General features: G+C 40.9%; 1 protein-coding gene across 2 annotated transcripts in view; it reads right to left on the reverse strand.

Annotated features, from left to right (window-relative positions):
- Positions 1 to 21,893, reverse strand: part of LOC122735809 (regulator of G protein signaling 7 binding protein) — a 126,499-nt gene that overhangs the window by 33,213 nt on the left and 71,393 nt on the right. The window lies entirely within an intron of this gene.

The raw sequence follows: 21,893 nt of genomic DNA on the forward strand, positions 1-21,893 counted from the left end.
CAACCTCTTGGTGGAAAGGTCCTAAAGGTCTTCTAGAAGACCTCCCACTATTTGAATTATTTTAGGGCTGTTGCTGGACAACCCTAATCTTGGGAATTCAAGGAAACTTCCATAAGCAACACCAGAAGAAAGAGAAGGGAAAGAAATCTAAATTAAAAAGACAGAATAAAACAAAATTAATAAAAATGTAATGGCCCCCTGGAGGAATGACCAAATGTGGAAAAGAATGAAGATGAGAAATCTTAGACTTCATCTCTTCACTTTAGAAATACTAGGTCCTGAATCTCAGTGATCTGCTCCATGTAGTGGGTCAGATGCCACATCTTTTTCAGTTCACAGTGGGTCACCTGATGAAAAGTGGTCACCATGAGCCAGAGGAGCACAGGAAAAGTCAGGGGTACAGCCCTAATGATGACACATCTGGCATAATCACTGATTTTTCATCACAAGTTAGGGTGATCTCTAGTAAGGCAGCTAAGAGAGTAGCACATTTTCCAGTAAAACCTCTGGGTCAAAAACCTTTATGTCCTGTGGTTCCCTTTCTTCATCAGCATCACTCCTTTCAATTACATTGTTTGAAGTCCTATCAAAGCCCTCTGCTTTCACTGCATATTTAAACACCACAAGCTCTGTCTGTCTCTATTCAATGTACTATACCCGTTTACATGCAACGTTTTTATGCTGGCTCTTCAGATTCTCTATGATGCTTAACAATAAAAAAGGGATAGTAGGTCTGGAACTTTCTTTTCTCTTCCTATTAGCATCTTCCAGCACCCACTGAGCTAATTGATCATCATCAGTAAGATGCACTGAGGAGGCTCTTCTTATACCACTAGAAAGGCCCTTGACACAAGGCAGTATGATATTCTATCTGGCTGCTCAGTCACCTGATGATCTATATTTGTATCTTCTTTCCCCCACTTCAACCACAATATGAGCCATAATGGTATCTTGTTCCAACTACCAACTCTTTTTTTTTTTTTTTTTGCAGGGCAATGGGGGTTAAGTGACTTGCCCAGGGTCACACAGCTAGTAAGTGTCAAGTGTCTGAGGCTGGATTTGAACACAGGTATTCCTGAATCCAAGGCTGGTGCTTTATCCACTGCACCACCTAGCGGCCCCTAACTACCAACTCTTATAGTCTGGGTTTGACAGGCTGCTCCTCACGTAGTTCAAGTTTGGTACTAGAATGAAATAAAACACTCACAGGTCATTCAGCGGTTAATAAAAGGCCATTTACTGAGTCAAAGCATAGAAAGGACACTCAACAAGGAAAATGTACTTAGCTCAGATAGACAACCTCCCTCCCCTCATCTCCACATGGAAATGCATCAGATCAGGAAGGCAAAGCCTGGTGACTCCCTTGGTCTCTATCAGGTCTGAAGGGCTCAATTCCAATGGGCAGGACTTTTTATGCCTTTACTTGTCCAAATCAATAACTACTCAGGTGTGGAGTAAGGAAGACCAGAGTTCAAATCCAGCCTCACATACTTACTGGCTTTGTGACCCTGGGTAAGTCACTTAACCTCTCTTTGAGTCAGTATCCTCAACTGTAAAATGGGGATAATAGCACCTACCTCCCAGGATTGTTGTGATGATCAAATGTGATAACATTTGTAATGTCCTTAGCATGGTGCCTGGCACACAGTAAGTGCTATATAATTTTTGGCTATTTATTCATTTATTTAAACCTTTATTTGAGCTGTAACTCCCTGGACCATTCAAGTCATGAAGACAATTTCCTTGCCTTTGGGGAATAGAACTCGCTTAATCTTTGTGCCAGGAAGTTGGGAAGCCCTGGCAGATATGGATCCAATCATGCAGTGGTAACATTATTTCTGTTAGCTTATAGGTTCCTTCTGAGGAGAGACGCTATCATTTTTTCATTGCTTTATTCCCCAGTATCTAGCATATGGTCATACATATCCCAGGCATTTATTCAAGATTCTTAAGTGAATTGAATATGCATGTGAACATTCCTTTTACATTTTGTACATCCTTTAAAGTGGTTTCACAACTGTGATCTCATATTATTCTGACAGTGCCTCATGTGAGCTAGAGAGATATTTATGTATGTGTGTATGTGTGTATACACACATGTATGCCTACACACATACATATACATATATACAATACATATACATGCACACACATATACACACATATCATGTGCACTTGCATTTTAAATAAGAGGAAATTGGGGCAGAGTTCAAGGAGACTTCCTTAAAGTCCTTCATGTAAGTTAGAACTAAAATTTTGGTCCGTGGACTCTCTGTCAGAGATCCTGGGACTCTACCCATAATTGTGTCATTGAGGATGATCTAAAAAATGGTGTGATTTGTATTATCTCATTTCTGTGGATTACAAATTGAACTGAATCAGCCTAAGGTGTCTAACCTATGACATCAGTGTCACCCGAGTGGGACCTGCAGTAATTAGTTCTATTTATGTTATAACTATATATACCTCCTTTTTTTTTTCTCTTAATCTGCCTCTTCCTTGCTACCTCTTGTTTCCTTCTTCCTCTTTCCTTTCTCTACTTCCTATCTTTTTTCCTCTTTGCCTATGCATTAAACCCACAGTAGTACCAGATAGCAGTTTCATTGGGCGCACTCAGGGTTAAAACAGCGGCTGACCCTTGCTCTCTGGCAAAGTCAGCTTCTATTTAATGAAATTCCTTGAGACAAGATTAAATCCTTTCTGGACCCAGAATTCAATAGTCCTGTTAGTACCTAATTACCGAACACCGAATTGTAATTTTCTTGAGGGCAAGAATATGTCTTCTGTGTCCTTCAAATCCCTAAGGTGGCTTTGAGAGAACAGTGCTCTGAACACCGTAGGTAGTCAGTAAATTCTGCTGACTGACTCACTGTGAACGTTGTCCTCTTGCCCAAGGACTAAACATGGCGCCCAGAGTCCCCAGAGTGCATCAATCACCTTGGCTGGCATTCCCTGATTTTTTCATTTTCCCCACCTCACAACACAGATGATAGGTGGAGCTTTGAGGGGTTACTATTACTACAACTTATTTGCTACCTTCAAGTCATGCTGGTCCCCAGTTATAAATGAACTGAAATGTAAGCCTCTTTTTCTGCATTTTCTGTAATGATGTCTTCCAATTCTTTGTGAGCTGTTGTTTTCTCCCTGTCACCATGCTCTTATTGCATTATAAATGTATTTTAGTCTTTGTAATGCGTGCCTTTTTCATTTGACTCAGATATTCCCTTATACTGTTCCTGTAACTCCCTTAATCAGATGCTGAATCCACTGGGGCCTCTGTAGCTAATGCTCTTTTCACAGGGCTTGAGTTCATTCTGTATTTTCCAGGACTCTGATTTATTTGTTACTCATTAGACCATCTTGGGCTTCCTTGGTCCCAGTAGGTTTTGAATTGACTTCTAACTTTGTCTCGGCATTTCTCCATCATTTCCCTGCTGTGATTACATTTCATTTACACAATATTATGTGTGTATTTTTCATCATGGCACTGAAGTATCTGGGGGAAAGGGAGCTCATGTTTTCATGGGCACTAGGGACAGGAGGGAGGGTAGAGATACTCTCAATGGAGCACAGTTACTTGACATGATATGCTGTCTCAGAAAAGGGCAATATAGCTGGACAGGGACACAGTGACAAGGCAGAGAGAGGGAAGAAAAGGAAGGAGAGATAAATGATGAGCTCACCTGGGTTGCAGGGAATAAGAATAATAATGATTGACATTGCAAACTTTCAAGCTTCCAAAACATTCTATTTCATCTGCTTCACAATGACCAGTGAGACTGGTACCACTGGTACTTCTTGAGAGCAAGAATATGTCTATTTCTCACAAGAGGAAACTGAGCTTCAAAGAATTCAAGCGATTTGCTTAATGTCACGCAACTAATAAGGGTCTGAAGTAGGAACTGAACAAAGGTCTCTCTGAATCACAGTCCAGCCCTCTTGTCTGCTACACCAGTGGTGTCAAACTCAAATAGAAATAGAAATACTAAATACTAAACCATATGGAAGGATCCCCACTGTCTGCATATTGACTTAGAGAACCACACATTTACATTATCTGTGTTCTAGTGTATTTCTTTTTATTTTATTAAATCCCATGATTTTGATTCTGTTTGTCAAATATCTACCAATTACATTTTAATCTTGTTTGGGAATACCGGGGAGGCTCTAACCATGAGCCACATGCTTAGTGCTACATCACCCACCCCCTTGAAAGGGAAAGTATCGGGTTAAACTGCAGAGCTCTAGCCCCTGGGATTGCTCCCAGCAGGTAGAGATAGTGCCTTAATTGAAGGCATTAGAGAACGGGCTGAAACAAGGAGGGTCAAAATCAAGACTGCTGTGTCACCCGATTCCTTTAGAAAGGTGCTTAGATTTCCTGACAGTGATGGGAATAAAATTCACAGTCTCACTTCTTGCACAACATATAATTCAATTTGACAACTGGTAGGGAAGGGTGGGGTGGGGTTGGGGGTTGAGGGTGGAGAAGAGAAGAGAAGAGGAACATGAATTGTGTGCTTGCTATTTGTAGCTGCATTCCAGGCATGAGGCATAATCTGTGCAAAGGCATGGAGATGGGAAATGAAGGGACATGGGAGAGGAACAGTCAGAAGGTCAAATTGGTTAGAAAGTAGGATGTGTGAAGGAGAGCAATATGTATTCAGTCTAGAAAGAGAAGCTGGAAAGAAATTGTGAAGGCTTGTAAATGACAGAGGAGTTTCTACTTTATATAAACATAACAGGGAGTCTCTGAAGTTTTTTGATCAGGAGAGTGACACAGCCAGATCTGTGCCTTGGGCATATATGTGTGGGGGATGATTTGGAGGGAGAAGGCATTCAGAGGAAAAAGAAAAACTGTACAGTCTTTAAAACCACTTTTTACCTGATCTAGCCTTACCCTCCTCTTTAACTGTGGGGTTTTGCCTTACATTTTTGTAATTAAATTAAATCGGATTACTACATTAAATTTTGTCCAGACATAATAAGAAAAAACTATTTTAGCATCATTTTTCTTAATTTCTTTGGCAATTTGTTTGATCTTGTGAAGTACCAAAGGCATCCAGGTAGACCATGCCAATCAGGCTTATTGGACCTCGACAACTCAGCAGGACAATAGAGGAAGAAAGGAGGGAGCTTCACTGAAGCCCTCATTAAATGCTGAGGGTAATTATCATTTGCTTAATTGGCAGAGAGGAGCCATAGTCATCACCAATTCTAATCTCTCAGTACCCACACTGGGGCTCACTTTAAAATTAGCTCAAATAATTTTTTTCCTTGTAGAAACTATACTCAGAAGCCCAGAGAGTGACCATTAGGTATTTTGCTATATAGAGGGAAAAGTTAAATTATATTAACAGTTTGAGGTAGTCAAAATAAATTTCCATATGCTCTACTGAAAATGAATGAGGGTTATGAGGTAGCAGAATAACAAAAAAACAAATGAAATGCCCAGATCACCATCCAACTTGATTTTCTCTCTTTGTTTCAAAATTGCTTCCCAGCAACCTTTTTTTTTTTCTAAAGGTACCAACCAAAAGCCAGACTGATGGATAGTAGGAGGAAATCCTTTTCTGGGTGGGAATGCTAATGAGCAAAGAAATGTAATGATAATAATGATACTAATAATTTTGTTGTTATTCAGTTCTTTCAGTTGTGTCCAACTCTTCGTGACCCCATCTGAGGTTTTCTTTTTTTGTTTTGTTTTGGTTTTTGTTTGTTTTTGTTTTTTGGCAGGGAGGCAATGGGGGTTAAGTGACTTGCCCAGGGTCACACAGCTAGTAAGTGTCAAGTGTCTGAGGTCACATTTGAACTCAGGTCCTCCTGAATCCAGGGCCAATGCTTTATCCACTGCGCCACCTAGCTGCCCCACATTTGGGGTTTTCTTGACAAAGATGCTGTAGTATGCCATTTCCTTCTCCAGCTCATTTTACAGATGAGGAAACTGAGGCAAACAGGGCTAAGGGACTTGCCCAGGGTCACATAGCTAATAAGTGTCAAAGGCCAAATTTGAATTCAGGTCTTATTGATTCCAGGCCCAATGCTCTAGCCACTGTACCACCTACTTCCCCTAAGATTAGGATAGTAAACAATAATGTCCCTGGAGCTTTGGGCCAATGGAGCTGCTTGAGAAATTAATAATCAGAAAAATGTCAGTTTTGCTACTTTCTATGTGTATGACCTTGCATAAGATGCTTCATCTCTATTGGCCTTGTCTCAGTTTCCTCATCTGTAAAATAAGATTGGATTAGATTACCTTGAAGGTCCCTTCTAATTCCAAACCTCTTAATGCTGCTTCCCTGCTTTTTGGTAAGGTTGTAAGAAAACTATGACAGGGCAGCTAGGTGGCGCAGTGGATAGGGCACCGGCCCTGGAGTCGGGAGTACCTGAGTTCAAATCCGGCCTCAGACACGTAACACTTACTAGCTGTGTGACCCTGGGCAAGTCACTTAACCCCAATTGCCTCACTAAAAAAAAACAAAAACAAAAAACTATGACAGTAAGATAATTGAGATGTCTTTTCTTCATTTAGAAAACTTCAGAGATTATCATAATGAGAGAGAGCTTGAAGGGACCTTAGAGATCATCTCTTTCAATCTCCTCATTTTATGCCTATTGGAAACTGAGGCTCAGAGAGGTTACATGATTTAAATAATCAAGGTCATAGTGAATCTCTGGCAGCAGTAGGAGTGAAGTTGAAGGCTTTCTCCTATACCTCACTGTCTCCCTGTCAATGACAAAACAAGCTCTCTAGCATCTTTTAACTCTTATGGACAAGTTCTTTCCAGTAACTAATCTTGGCTTTTTTTTTTTTACAGCAGTGAAATTAGATCTTATTGTTGTTATTATATTTACTGCAGGAAGAGAAATGGACTCATCAAAGTAACACTGCCCCCTTTCAGAAACAGGATTTTTTTTGGGGGGGTAGGAATAAGGAGAGCTGTTCTCCCTTCTAAATTGTATCTACTTCAATTTGGTTCCCAGTTCCATTTTTTATTGTCCAAATAGAATTTTCCTCCATCACAGATCATCAATAAGTAGCATTAGTAGGATTCATCTTCCCTACCCTTTAGGGTTTTTTGTTTGTTTGTTTGCTTTGCCTTCATGAAGAAGTGTCATTAATTCAGCTGGTAGTGACAGATTTTTTTTTCCTGAAGTTCTCCAGTTGTTTTTCCCCCTCAACATTTTTTATGAATTAAAAAATCATCCTTCTCTGAATGCCTTGAAGATGCTGCAATTCTTAATTCCCCCAAGTCTTCTCTTGAAGTTTAATATCCTTGTGCTGTGGTCCCTGAGCCCATTTCTTCCTCTACTGATTTCTGCCCAGCCGTGGCCACTGGTGACAAGCTCTCCCATCATTCTCAATCAGGGCTACCCTGTCAGTCAGGAATAGATCTGGTACATATTATTATGCATGCAGACTTCTGGGAACAGACAGAAGGTTATTCTCCAGTTTCCAATGACACTTTACCAGAAAGAACAGATAGTAGTGGCACCAGCTGATGTTTTCAATGTTTTTCTGAGGACAGGAACATGAACTAGAAAACCACACAAATAAGCAAGGAGATCTAGCCAGTGATTATAGATGTATTCACTTAGTAGCAATGGAGAAAAGAACAGACAGGAAAAACTAGGAATGATATTTTAGCCCCCTACCATATGGCTCCCTAGAAAACTTCTCTAGTCTGAAGCACTTTGGTTTGGCATCCACCTCAAACTATAGTAATGGACCCTCCCAACAATGTATTTTTACTAGCCAGCCAGCAAAACATATGAATTCAAAGAAAAAGACATTTAATTAAATAACTTAGCAAAAAAGGTAAAAAGAGAAGATTCTCCCTCATGAACACGTGGTACAAACTCTTCCAGAGGTTACCACACTATAAATAGGGGATGGTTCATGCATATAAAGAGCATGCATGACCAGGGCATACATTTGGAGGACTTCTATGCAAAGGAAATGCATTTAAGCAGAGAGCATGCATGGAGGTGCACATGCCAGAAGCCCATATGGCCAAGGTACCTTATACCTCCAATGGCACAAAGCCATCATCCAGTGATGTCAATATGTTGCATTGTGTATCACTGAGTTGGGCACTGATTCTCTAGTTTCCAATGGGTATTCTATTATCTCTGGTGGCTGTTATATGATAGCTCTTCCTTGTGTTGCCTGGGCTAGGTAACCCCACAGGCCTTCTTGTACCCAAGCTGGTCTCTGCTGCTATCTTCTGGGGTCCAGCTATTTAACCTCTGAAGGCCAGCTTCTCTCTGCTATGGAGTGGTAGCTAGAAAGCCTCTCACTGACAAGGACAGGCTGATTTTTAGTACCTTGCCTAGGGCTATCAGCTACTGTTCCCATTTGGTAACTAGTAAAAGCTAGCAAGAGCCTCCAGGTTAATTTTAAGTCTAAGGTTTTGAGAATCTTTGTCCTGGAGCCAACAATAGGTCCTTGAACCCAGCAATCTATTGACTTGATGTTAGAAAATTCCTTTGAATGAATGTTAAATTGATCATTGTGATTTTTCTACCCCCCAAAACAATTTCAGAGACAATGCCCTCTAAAATCTCACAGGAGCTATTCTGGAACTGAGGTGATAAAAACTCTCCCACTTCCCAAGATTCTCCTTAACTGACATGCAAATGAATTTAGGCAAGAGAACAAAAAGGACTGGATGAAACTGACAGGCCATCTGTTTCCCTCCACACACATGCACATTGCCCATCCCACCCCATTCTACACCTCTACCTTTTTAATATATTCCTGCCTGATAAAACATTGATTATGAACTTTATTATTTACACTACATTTGCAACTTAGAAAGTGTTTTAGATTTTTTTTTAACCACAGCATCTCATGAAACTTCTCCTAAGAAGTAAAGAAATTATTCCAATGGAGAGAGTAGTTATATGGATTAAATCATGCATTTTCTGAAGTATCACTTTGGTCATGAGAAGCATGAGAAAAGAAATGGCCTCAACATATACTTACAATTTCATTCATTTTGGGGGCTTTCGTTGTTGCTGTTCGATTATTTTCAGTGATTTCCAACTCTTTGTGATCCCATTTGGGGTTTTCTTGCAAAGATGCTGGAATGATTTGCCATTTCCTTCTCCAGCTCATTTTACAGATGAGAAAACTGAGGCAAACAGGGTTAAGTGACTTGTCCAGGGTCACAGGGCTAGTGAGTGAGTGAGGCCATATTTGATCGGCCTCCAGGTGTAACTCTCTATCCACTGCGCCACCTAGCTGCCCTTTAGGGACCTTGACAAATGTTAATTTCATGACATACAATTCCACATCCCACTTTCTATTCCTATTCATTAAAGTCACAAATCTGATGCAAGGCCACAAAAATGGGTAAGCAGCAAATGTAAGGCTTGGAGAACATGAAGTATGGGGGAAAGATTTCAGTTTTATTGTCCCCATAACTCTGAATTATCAATTTGAAGTAGCTGATTAGGTTCATTCCACAACTTCCTAGCATCTTTCAAGACTCAGGTCTTCTGGTATGTCTGCCTTCAGCTACTTCAGTTAACAACTCCAATGAGAGCAGTACTGCTCAGCCTTGGCTACATTGGACACAATGATCACCCATATTTCTGGTGGACATGTTCACCATCTCCTTCCCATTCCTGTGCTTGAAAACGCAAGCTAGGTTCAAGAGGTCTCATGAGCAAAGCCCTTGTTCAATCTTCAGCTCTTTATATAAACTCCATGCCAGAACAATTGTTGCCAAGAAAGCGGGTCAGTTTGACCCCATAACCTCTCTGAACTTTGGCTTCCCAGATGTACAAAATGAGAACATAACACCTGCAATGCCATCTAATTGTGAAGATCAAATATAACAACAACAACTAGCATTTATACAGCACCTACTGTGTCCCAAGCACTGTGGAAAGCACTTGACAATTATTATCTCATTTGGTCCTCACAATAATCCTGGGAGGTAGGTGCTATTATTATCCCCATTCTACAGTTGCAGAAACTGAGGTGAGCTAAGGTTGAGTTGCTGAGGGACATATAGTAACTGTCTGAGGCCAGATTTGAATTCTTATCTTCCTGACTCCAGGACTGGTGCTCTATTCACTGTGCCACATAGCTGCTCCCAAATGATAGGAAATATTTACTAACCTTTAAGTACTTTATCAATATCAACTATTATTGTTATTACTATACACATAAGACAAAATAAGATAGCAATATGTTTTTTATATTTATGATGACCAAGACAGCTAGATATTCTTTAAGGTTTAAAAGGAAGTTATAAAAATGACAATATTAAAATGTACATGTGGGTAACGATAGTTCTGAAAGGGACAAAGTATAATCTCTTATCTGGAAACCACACTTCATTTTCTTATAAAAATAATAATAATAATAACAACAACAACAACAACAACACAAGTTATGCAAACCATCACTTCACAAATATCCATAAAGTCAAAACCTAAAATTTATGTATTGTATCTATTCCCCAAAAGATAAAAGTGAAGGCCATCAATATAGAAAATTTGGGAATTATAAACCCCAGTTGAGCTTTTTGTTGTTTCTGGAAGATGGTATTTTTCATCCTCAAAAAAATCAGTTTAGAGCAGCTAGGTGGCACAGTAGATAAAGCACTGGCCCTGGATTCAGGAGGACCTGAGTTCAAATTCAGCCTCAGACACTTGGCACTTACTAGCTATGTGACCCTGGGCAAGTCACTTAACCCTCATTGCCCCATGGGGGAAAAAAAAAGGATCAGTTTGATGAAGGGAGTTCCTATGTATAATAATAGCACCTCATTTACCTGGTATTTTAGGGAAATAATAATAATAGCATTAGTGCTTTACTTATATTATCTCATTTGATCCTTCAACAACCTCGTGAGATAGTTGCTTTTTTTATAAACCTCTACTTTATGGAAGATGGATTAGAAGGCTCAAAAAACTTGCATGCCTTGCTCAGGTCCCAGAGCTAGTAAGTGTCTGATGGGGTATTTGGACTCAGGTTTTCTTAAGTCTACATCCAGCAGTGTGCCCGCTAAAGGTCAACTTTTTCAATATCAAAAAGTGTTTTGTCTAATTTTTGATGGAAATGGTTTTAAAATAAAAATGCCCTTGCCCTGTTAATATTAAATATGGTACATTTATGGAATTGAACATTTTCTTGATGACTCATCATTATTAAAATAAATTACTCTACTATCTTATAATATAATACTTCTAGTGGCCATGAAGGTGAAAGCTCTCTATGTTGAATGTTCTATACTATTAAACTTTAGAAGTTTTGTGCCTATTCTAAGTAGATTAGATTTTCTGTCTTCATCCTTGATTTTAGGATGTCAGCTGTAATTTTTACTTGGTGTCAATGTGCCAGCCTTTAACATCTTCCCTTTTAATTAGTTACTTCTAATCTGCTGTGGACTTTAAAACCAGTTTATTAACATAATGGGGCTTTAGTACATACCTAGACCTCTTAACATGGAAGCACCCACTGGGACCTGCTTCTTTTGAGGATTGATATATGGTAGACGTTTTGTGTTGGCCTACTATGTGGGTATAGTTGGAACTGTCTGACTGAGGCACAGTTTTCTCTCTCTCCAGGAGTGAAGGAGTCATTTACTCATAGCAAGGTCACCATGTAGTAACTTAATGGGTTGGGGTGGGGGTGGGGGGTAAGGGGTTGGAGAGGTGGTAGTAGGGAAAGGATTGTCCCCCCTTTTCTTTAGGCTCTGTGGATGCCAAGAAATAGTTTGGGGTCTTGGTCTTGTTTTGTTTGTCGTTTTCAGTTATAGGTGCAGGGAGTGGCGTACTCAGCTTGGGAGTTTGAGCAGAATTCCAGACTGGATGTTGCTGCCAGCCTGGCAGGAAAACTGAGAAGCTGAGGTGCACAGAAACAAACCCTGGGGACTTAGGACTAGGAATTTGGTAGGACTGATGCTATGTAGTTAAGCTGTGAACCTAATTCCCCTTCTCTCCCCAGAGTCCAAAGTGGTATGGGGTGGGGGTGGGGCAGGAACAGGGTTGGCATGGGGAAATGTTGGTATGTTTGCTTTTTTTGTAACTTCTGGAAAAATAGTCCTTTGCAAAAGCTAATCTGACTTAAATAGTTAAATGAGGGGGCAGCTAGGTGGCTCAGTTGATAAAGCACAGGCTCTGGATTCAGAAGGACCTGAGTTCAAATGTGACTTCAGACATTTGACACTTACTAGCTGTGTGACCCTGGAAAAGTCACTTAACCCTCACTGCCCTGCAAACAAAACAAAACAAACCCTAGTTAAATGAAACTCCTAAAAGGAAACAGCTTAGTGACAGCTTGAGCCAATGGCAGAGAGGAGGGATCCCATCCCCAGTCTCCTAAGGGCATGGGAGAACAACAGGGAATGGTAGAAATGTAACACCCCTGGCCTTCAGGCAGCTGGGGTGAGAGTAATCACTGCTACACCAAGATTGTAGTCATCAAGTGAAGAGAATATAAGTGAGGGCCCAAAGGATCATCCTATGACTGAAGTGCAGAAGTTTTAGTCACTGGACTGTTGTGATACCTATCTGTTAAAAAAAAAAAAAAAGCTGCTCAGAGGCTGTTTTATCTCATTACTGTTAATTGGCTATGTTTCCTATAGGTGAGGCTATCAGATACTTGCCCTTTAAGTAAAAGAGATGTAAGTACATGTATCTATTTTATACTATCACGACCTTTCTGAAATAATAATTTTTGGTCTTTTATTTATAATCAACCAGCTAGAGAACCAAAGTGAGAAATCTAGCTTTATACTCACAAACAAGAAGCTATTTCCCCTCCTCCACTCCTCAGGTAGAAAGGTTTATATGAATCCAAACTTAGTTTGAAACCCCAAAGCATTTTAGCCAACCTCATTGGTATCATTTTAAGACAGTCCAATATTATGAAGATAGATAACCTTTTCCTGAATTTAAAATGATCACAACTAAAAGTAAACTGTAACCATGCATATTTAATGAGTGGTTTCTTTTCCTATTTTGTTCAATGGGAGAGGAAATAAATACTTGTTAAGTGAAAAAAGGAAGTGAACTGAATTTTTAAAAAACTAAAAGTATATTTAAAGCCTGTTTGTATTCCTATAGTATAAGTAAAGCTCTTCCTACTCTAATATAAAGGGACAAAGGAAATGGAGCTTCCCATGCCTTCCCTAGGGAAATTATTACCTTTTTTTAAAGAGTGCTTTCCCTTCTGCTCTACTAAATTCCTATTTCTGTGCCTTATTGTGGCATAAAGATGACCCTAGGTTCTCAAATACCATGGCCAGTGGAATGCATACAGTAGATCACAAAAGTTGGCCCACCAAGCTGGAAAGGCATCAAATATGGGGCTGATGACAGACTGAAGGGAATGGAGTGAGCTGTACTATCTAAGTTAGTGGAGGGAACACCCTAAGATTTTGGCTAGTAAGTCATCTTCAGATAGGTGACATCTGTGACATCTTTGTCTGATTCATTTCCTCCCCAACTCTGAGTTTCTTTGTTTCCCATTGAACAATAGTAACTAACATTTATGTAATGCTATGAGGTTTGCAAAATACTTCACACATATCCTCTAACTGTTGTCCATTCCCATTGCCAATCCCATACTGACACTTTGCAGTAAGGGAAAAATATCTCAGAGGCCTAAGGAAGTGAGTCTGAAAGCCTTCAGAGCTGGTTCAGGATGAAATGCATGGTGGTTGTGGACTGGATGATCTTTCAGATGTCTCTTTTCCCTCTACATGTATGTTCCTATTATTTTATGGAGAGCTCAAAATGATGGTTTGGTTTATTACAAGTGAAGCTCTGAAAGGAAGTTACAAATAGATTGGGTTGTGGAAAGAAAGAAAAATTAAACCCCACATGACTGCCCTTTAAATTCTTTCTTGTATCAGGAAATAATTGAAAAAAAATACTTTTTTTTTTTTTGGTGTTGAGAACTAGTGATGAATGGCACTCCCCGGAGTTTGTACCATGTCCCTGAGTCAGGGAAATGCAGCTTACCACAATTAATTTAGAAGTTATTAAATAAGGACTTAATTTGCTAAATAAATCATTTTCACTCACCCACAAGAAGACTATTCTCATTTCTTTCCTTCAACTGAAATCTTTATAATCATTATTTTAAACTTTTCATGCCAAAAAACCACAGCAAGGAAAGAGTTGCTTCATACCCTTAGGCCTCATTTTCCTCTTTTGCCTCATTTGCCTCATTTGCCTCATTTGCCTCATTTGCCTCTATGACACAACCATATTATCAGTTACAGAGGCATTCAATTGGCCTGGGAAGAGACTTCTACTAAAGGGTCAACAGTGACATGGATAACCCAGATAGAAAATCTTATCTATTTCTCCCCAGTGAGATTAGCTGAACACCCAAGCTTCATGCTGACATTAATGGAGAGCCATGATGAAGCAAACAAGTATGAACACAAGTCACCATTGTTGAGGCCTAGGAACACACACATACACACATCTATGTATGTGGCCTTGGTATTTGAACATGAAGATTCTGAATATAGTTGCTGTCAATATGAAAGTGTTTTATATATTTATATATATACACATACATATATATATATACATATACATATATAAAACATGTTTTATTCCCTACAAAAAGCCTCCTTATGTGTGAAGAAGATTCCCTGGTGTTTGGCAGCCTGGGGGGTGGGGGAGAAGGAAGCAGCAAATTTCCTCAGCTTTGTGACTTGTTCCAGAATGAAGATTCCTGAATTGGAGGTCAATTCCACCCTTACCTCCTCCCTCTATTTCTGGCTGGACCCTGATGCCCAGATCTTGCCTCATTCCATCCATCCAGCCACCAGGACACTTGGGCCCAACCAGAATGGTCATTTGGTTCTCTGGTCAGCTTCCATGTACATAGCTCTCCTCTCTACCCCTATCCCTAAACACACACTTTTTGCCTTTTGGCCAAGGAATACTAATTGAATTGATATTTAGTTCCACTGGGTATTAGAGAAGGGAGTGAAATGGGAATTGGGGAACCCTTCCCTTCCCCAGCCTGCCCTTGCTTAGATCTCACAGGAACCTCCCCTTCCCCTTAACCCTCCTGTCAACATCACTCTCATTGTTGTTGTTTGTCCTTCATTCTAGAAGAGGCCCATGACATCGGGGTGATATCATGACTTGCAGTAAATTGGATTTAAGTGAGGGAGGGCTGTGCAAGGACACCAACCTCACTTTCTCCTCCAGAGCCATCTGGGCCCACTGGCAAGATATATATCAGGAGGGGCAGCTAGGTGGCGCAGTGGATAGAGCACCGGCCCTGGAGTCAGGAGTACCTGAGTTCAAATCCAGCCTCAGACACTTAACACTTACTAGATGTGTTACCCTGGGCAAGTCACTTAACCCCAGCTGCCTCACTAAAAAAAAAAAAAAAAAAAAAAAAAAAGATATATATCAGGAGGACTGGAGATGGTCCCAGATGTTTAAGGCAATTGGGGTTAAGTGACTTGCCCAGGGTCACACAACTAGTAAGTGTCTGAGGTGAGATTTGAACTCAAGTCCTCTTGAATCCAGGGTCAGCATTCCAGCCACTACACCACTTAGCTTCCCCTTCACTTACTTTTACCCCCTTCCAAATGGATACTGAACACTCATCCCACCCCAAAGGAAAGTACCAGAGCACCTACTTTTCTCCTACCCTTAGGCCCTTCCCTCCTCCACAATAGCTATGAGCTTAGGCTTTTCCAAACCCCCAGCTACAGGATGGACATGGCTGCTCACAGCAATTCAGCAGAGGGACACCATCCCATTAAGTCTGAGGACCACCTGGCCTTACCATCTGTCCTACCATTGCTCCCTAAGGACCACCAGACTTTACCATCTGCTCAGCTATTGTACCTTCAGCCCTTCCTCTGCACCCCCCCCCCATCCCCACCACCACCACATTGCCATCTACTTTAGAAAAGTATCCTAACACCCTCTGGGTCTTGCCATCTACCCTTGCACAGGAACCTGTGGGCCCCCTGGATCTTTTCATCTTTCCTGCAGCTAAATTCTTCCATAAGCGTTGTCTCCCCCAATTAGAACAAGAGCAAGTATTGTCTTGCTTTTATATCCATCCCTCCATCCACCGAGCCACCTCACTGCCCTATATATGGTAGAAAGAGCACTAAATTTGGAGTCAGAGGACCTGGATTCAAATTCTGGTTCAACCACTTACTAATTGGTGTGACTTCTCTGGAGCTGATTGTTCTTATCTATCATCTGAATTATAAAGCCCCTTCCAGTTCTAAACTTATTATCCCATGTGCCTATGAAATTGAAAAAGAGGCCAAAGCTAGGACAATCCATCCCATAGCAAATGCTTCCTTAGAAGCACAGGTCCCTTCATCTGCTTTTGCTGCACGTACAGTGAATGTACAGATGGGAATGGGTTAGTAGTTATGATAATAATTATCCATAATAAGTAATAATCTGTGGATACATGATTTCAGCAGTAATGGATATTCCCTCTGCTGAGGCAGATTGAATTTCACTCCATACCTATCTATTAATGTGATCTCCAGGAGTTGCTTTAGTTGAGAACATTCATCATTGGCACTAAGGTGATGAACCCTTCTAAATTTAGGGAAGGCCATTCCTCAAAAATCAGACATTCAGGCCATTGCCAGACCTGTACTTGAAGTCCTTCTAGGTTGGTAGGACCAGCTGGATCTTATATTCTGCAGGCACAGTCTTCAGGAATCTAGGATCACCTCTACATTGTGACGAGGCATTGGAATGGATCTTTATTGGCATAATAAGAATTTTTTTTGGGGGGGGCAGAGGGAGTGGAGCAATGATGGTGAAATGACTTGCCCAGGGTCACACAGCTAGTATGGATCAAGTGTCTGAGGCCAGATTTGAATTCAGGTCCTTCTGAATCCAGGGCCAGTGCTTTATCCACTGTGCTACCTAGCTGCCCCCTTTGTGATAAGAATATTAATTAGTAGTGGTATCCATTTTTATGATGCTTTACAGTGAACCATTTTCACTTCTTTTGTGTTTCATGGACCCCTTTGGAGTGTTGTGAAGTCTATGGATCTCTTTTCAGAATAATGTTTTCGAATTTTATTTACATATATCCATACATATCTATACATACACATATGCACATACATCCATGTATATGTGTATGTGTATGCAGCATTACAAAAGACACCAATTATGCTGAAAAATAGTTATCCAAAATTTTTTTTAAACTAAGTTCATAGGGGCAGCTAGGTGGTGCAGTGGATAGAGCACCGGCCCTGGAGTCAGGAGGACCTGAGTTCAAATCCAGCCTCAGACACGACACTTAACACTTACTAGCTGTGTGACCCTAGGCAAGTCACTGAACCCCAATTGCCTCACCAAAACAAAACAAAACAAAACAAAACAAAAACCAACCTAACTTCATAGCTCTCACTTGAGAATCCCTGCTTTAAAATTCTGAGTTGTTAGGTTGTGCAATGGATAAAGGGCCAGGCCTGGAGTCAGGAAGATTTGACTTCAAATACAACCTCAGACACTCACTAGCTCTGGGACCCTGGATAAGTTCTTTAACCTCTGTTTGCCTCAGTCTCATCATCTGTAAAATGGGAATAATAGTAACGTCTACCTTCCTGGGTTATTGTGAGGATCCAATAAGATAATATTTATAAAAAGAGCTCAGCATAGTGACTGGCGTGTAGTAAACATTACTGTTATTATTCAACACTTTCTTTCTTTTTTTTTTTTTAGTGAGGCAACTGGGGTTAAGTGACTTGCCCAGGGTCACACAGCTAGTAAGTGTCAAGTGTCTGAGGCCAGATCTGAACTCAGGTCCTCCTGAATCCAGGGCTGGTGCTTTATCCACTGCGCCACCTAGCCGCCCCCAACACTTTCTTTCTAACAGCCCTGAGAAATAGATGGTACAAGTATTCTTGTTAGCCCCACTTTATAGATGAGGAAGCTAAGACTCAAGTTAAATGATCTGACTGTGCTCAGAGAGCTAGGAATAAGAGTTAGGACATAAAACACATGTCCTCTCACCCCAAGTTCACTGTTCTTTTCCCCCTAATAATTAATATTTATATAGTAGTTAAAAGTCTTCAAAGTAGATAGCATTCATTATAGCATTTTATCTATACAACAACCCTATGAAAAAAAGTGGTGTTTATTATTTTGATTTTACAATGGAGAAAACTAAGATAGCGTAAAGCTAAGTGTGTCGACTAGTCACACAAGTATTTAAGACAGGATTCAAACTCAGGTCTTCCTGACTCCAAATCTAGTACTTTATTTCCCATTACATTGTTGAGAGCCTCTTGAGAACAAGAGGGAGGACAAATACACTGTTCTGTGTGTGTAATAAAATAACAGCAGAAACACCAAATGCTGAATAATGATACCATGTTAGTGTTTCACAAGTGTGTCTACATTTCAAAAGGCTTGCATTGCACATCTATTCCCCAGGCTTCACAAACATATTCTCATGAGCTAAGAGCACTAATACTCATTAACTCTTTTTTTTTTTTTAAGTGAGGCAATTGGGGTTAAGTGACTTGCCCAGGGTCACATAGCTAGTAAGTGTTAAGTGTCTAAGGTCGGATTTGAACTCAGGTACTCCTGACTCCAGGGCCGGTTCTCTATCCACTGCGCCACCTAGCTGCCCCACTCATTAACTCTTTTTTTTTTTTTTCAGTAAGGCAATTGGGGTTAAGTGACTTGCCCAGGGTCACACAGCTAGTAAGTGTTAAGTGTCTGAGGCTGGATTTGAACTCAGGTACTCCTGATTCCCGGGCCAGTGCTCTATCCACTGCGCCATCTAGCTGCCCCTCATTAACTCTTAAAGACTAACTAGTCTGCATAATAGAAGGGTAAAGAGAAGAGTAATACATGCATTTTCTTGCTGTCTTTCCCCCATAGTGAACACTAGCCAGAATCTATTCATGTCTAGTTATATTTGTATGTGTGCCCATCTGTACAGCGTTACTGTTGTTCAGTTGTTTTCAGTCACATATGACTCTTCGTGACCCCATTTGGGGTTTTCTTGGCAAAGATACTGGAATGGTTTGCCATTTCCTTCTCCAGCTCATTTTATAGATGAGGAAACTGAGGCAAACAGGGTTATATGACTTGCCCAGGGTCACACAATTGGTGTCTGACTCCAGATTTGAACTTAAGAAGATGTCTTCCTGACTAAAGACCTGACATTCTATCCCCTGTGCCACCTAGCTGTCCTCCAGTAACATACCTTTTAGGGGTTTCTTTTTCATTAAATTTTTTTTTGACATGCCCTCAACTTTAAGTCCAATTCCTCAACTGTCAATCAAAACTATCTGCAATCGTCTGACCCCGACCTATCCATTAAAGGTTTTCTTCAACTATTCCTCAATAAAAGCCCTCAATCAGACCATGTCTTCAGACCATCATGCTCTCTTCTACTCCCAGCCTTTGTTCAGACCAGTAGCCCATTAGTTCTTCCCTTTTCCTCCTGATCCCTAGAATGCCTTTCCACTTATTCAAGCCCCAGTTATCCTCCTAGATGCAAGTCGCATCCCATTTCTTCCCTATACCTTTCCATGACTTCCCCCAGACCTGGTTGATCCCACTGAACTCTGATTCTGGTAGTGGCTATCTCTTATGCTTCTGTGGAAGGAGCAGTGATTTTGTAGCTGGCAGGAATGAAGACCAAGAAGTCACTAACTCCACCTGCCTCTGCAGTCTGGTTCAGTAAAATTCCAGAGCTGACCCAGGACGCACAGGCTGCAACCCGATACATGACAATAATTGAAAGGAGCCTCAGGGGCAGCTAGGTGGCGCAGTGGATAGAGCACCGGCCCTGGATTCAGGAGGACCTGAGTTCAAATCCAGCCTCAGACACTTTACACACTTACTAGCTGTGTGACCCTGGACAAGTCACTTAACCCCAATTGCCTCATTAAAAAAAAAAAAAAAGAAAGGAGTCTCAAAGAGAAGGTTGGTTCTCAACCTCAAAGAGCAGAGGCTACTTACCTAAGGCAGAAAGAAAGCAGTTTACAAAACAGCCTGAAGACCAGGGCTTTTGAATACTGGATGGGATTGGCTAGGGGGGAGGGGCTGTATAATAATGAAGAATTGCATAGGACTTTTTTTTTTTTTGCAGGGCAATGAGGGTTAAGTGACTTGCCCAGGGTCACACAGCTAGTAAGTGTCTGAGATCAAATTTGAACTCAGGTCCTCCTGAATCCAGGGCTGGTGCTTTATCCACTGCGCCCGCCCCTGCATAGGACTTTAAGAGAACAGCTCAACCAAGAGAATTGAAGATTAACCTCAAGAGAGTATATTTTCTCCAACCTGCAAGTAGCTGGATCCAGGAGAAATGGGAAATGACCATCAGATCCCAGGAGCAAGAACTCTTGATTACTCATTCTTCATATTAGAGTCTATTTTCCCCTTGAAATTTTGATTTATATGAAGCAGCACAACAGAGAGAATAGTCCACTGGTGGACAACCCAAGTTGCAGCACGGTAGCACATCATTTATTGAGTTCACTAGAACACTCGATTACTACCTCCATGGCCCTGAAGTGGGTGTAGCAAATGGCAGGTTTCAGCTGGGCTAGAAGCATAAGTTGCCTTGGTTAGGACCATAGTCTTCAAGCCAGTAAAGACTTTAGAGATCTAGAACTACATCCTTATTTTATAGGTTAGAGAATTGAGGTCCAGAAAAGTTAAGAGACTTGACCAAGGTCACACAGATAGTAAGTAGCAAAGCCAAATGCTCCTGGGCCTAATTCCAGTGTTCTTGCCACTGCACCAACCTTTGCCCACATGTCCTCTTCCAAGAATGTGCCTAGTTGCACGGTCATGTTTGCATTCCCATTGGTGGTATATGACTCCATGGGAAGATATAGCAGTGTGTTTTGTGTATGTGCCTGTGTGTGTATATACGTGTGAGATTTTCCTTGTTGTTTATTTCTCTATGCCCTTACCTGTGGGCACTCTACCCAAAAGAATACTCACAAGATTTCTTGAGGTTTACCTGTAAGATGTATTCTGAGGAGCCCTCCTTAAATCTAAACAATTCAGGCCCTCAACACTGGCCAACAATAAGTCCCAACCCAGGCCTCATTAAGCCATTGTTTGATCTCTTGATGGCTCAGGGTGGACCTAAATAGCAATGGTATCTCTTTGGCTCAGAAACCCTGAACATCTTCCCCCCTCATCCCCCTTTTACCTACCTAAATTTTTTTTTGGCCTAGGTAAAAGAGCCCTTCTTTGCATTCTTTCTTAAGTAGCCTTAATCAGTTTATAGGGCTGCTAGGTAGTGCAGTGGATAAAGCACTGGCCCTGAAGTTAAAAATCTCACCCCAGACACTTACTAGCTGTGTGACCCTGGACAAGTCACTCAAAAGCTGGGGCCATCTCCAACATCTTGCCATAACAACAATACTCATAGAATAGACATTGCCTTAGGCAAAAAGTCCAGAGAAAGGCAAAAGGCCCAGGTCTCCCACTGAATCGAGGCCAGTTCTCCTGATAATATATCTTGCCACTGGACCCAGATGGCTCCAGAGGAGAAAGTGAGGCTTGTGACTTTGTATAGCCCTTCCTCACTTAAATCCAATTCATTGCAAGTCACGACATCACTCTGATGTCATGGTTGGAGAACGAAGGACAAACACCAGCTAACCAACCAACCACTTTCCTCTGCTGTTTAAGTGTCCTTTGAACAACTGTCTCTTCTTTTGCTGGTTTGGTAAAAAAGACCTAGGCAGAGGCTCAAAATCTTTGGATTTGAGTGAATGCTGACCCAAAACATGACTTGAACCTGGGGACAGCTTTTGAGATGGAGGGTATGATCAAGGGGTACATTTCTCATAATTTCTGTCAATACTATGCTCTATTTTGCATTTAAATGTCCTAAAATACTTGTCAAGTAGATGAATGAATGAAAGAAT

Source organism: Dromiciops gliroides, chromosome 1, assembly GCF_019393635.1.
Source record: "Dromiciops gliroides isolate mDroGli1 chromosome 1, mDroGli1.pri, whole genome shotgun sequence".
Lineage (NCBI taxonomy): Eukaryota > Metazoa > Chordata > Mammalia > Microbiotheria > Microbiotheriidae > Dromiciops > Dromiciops gliroides.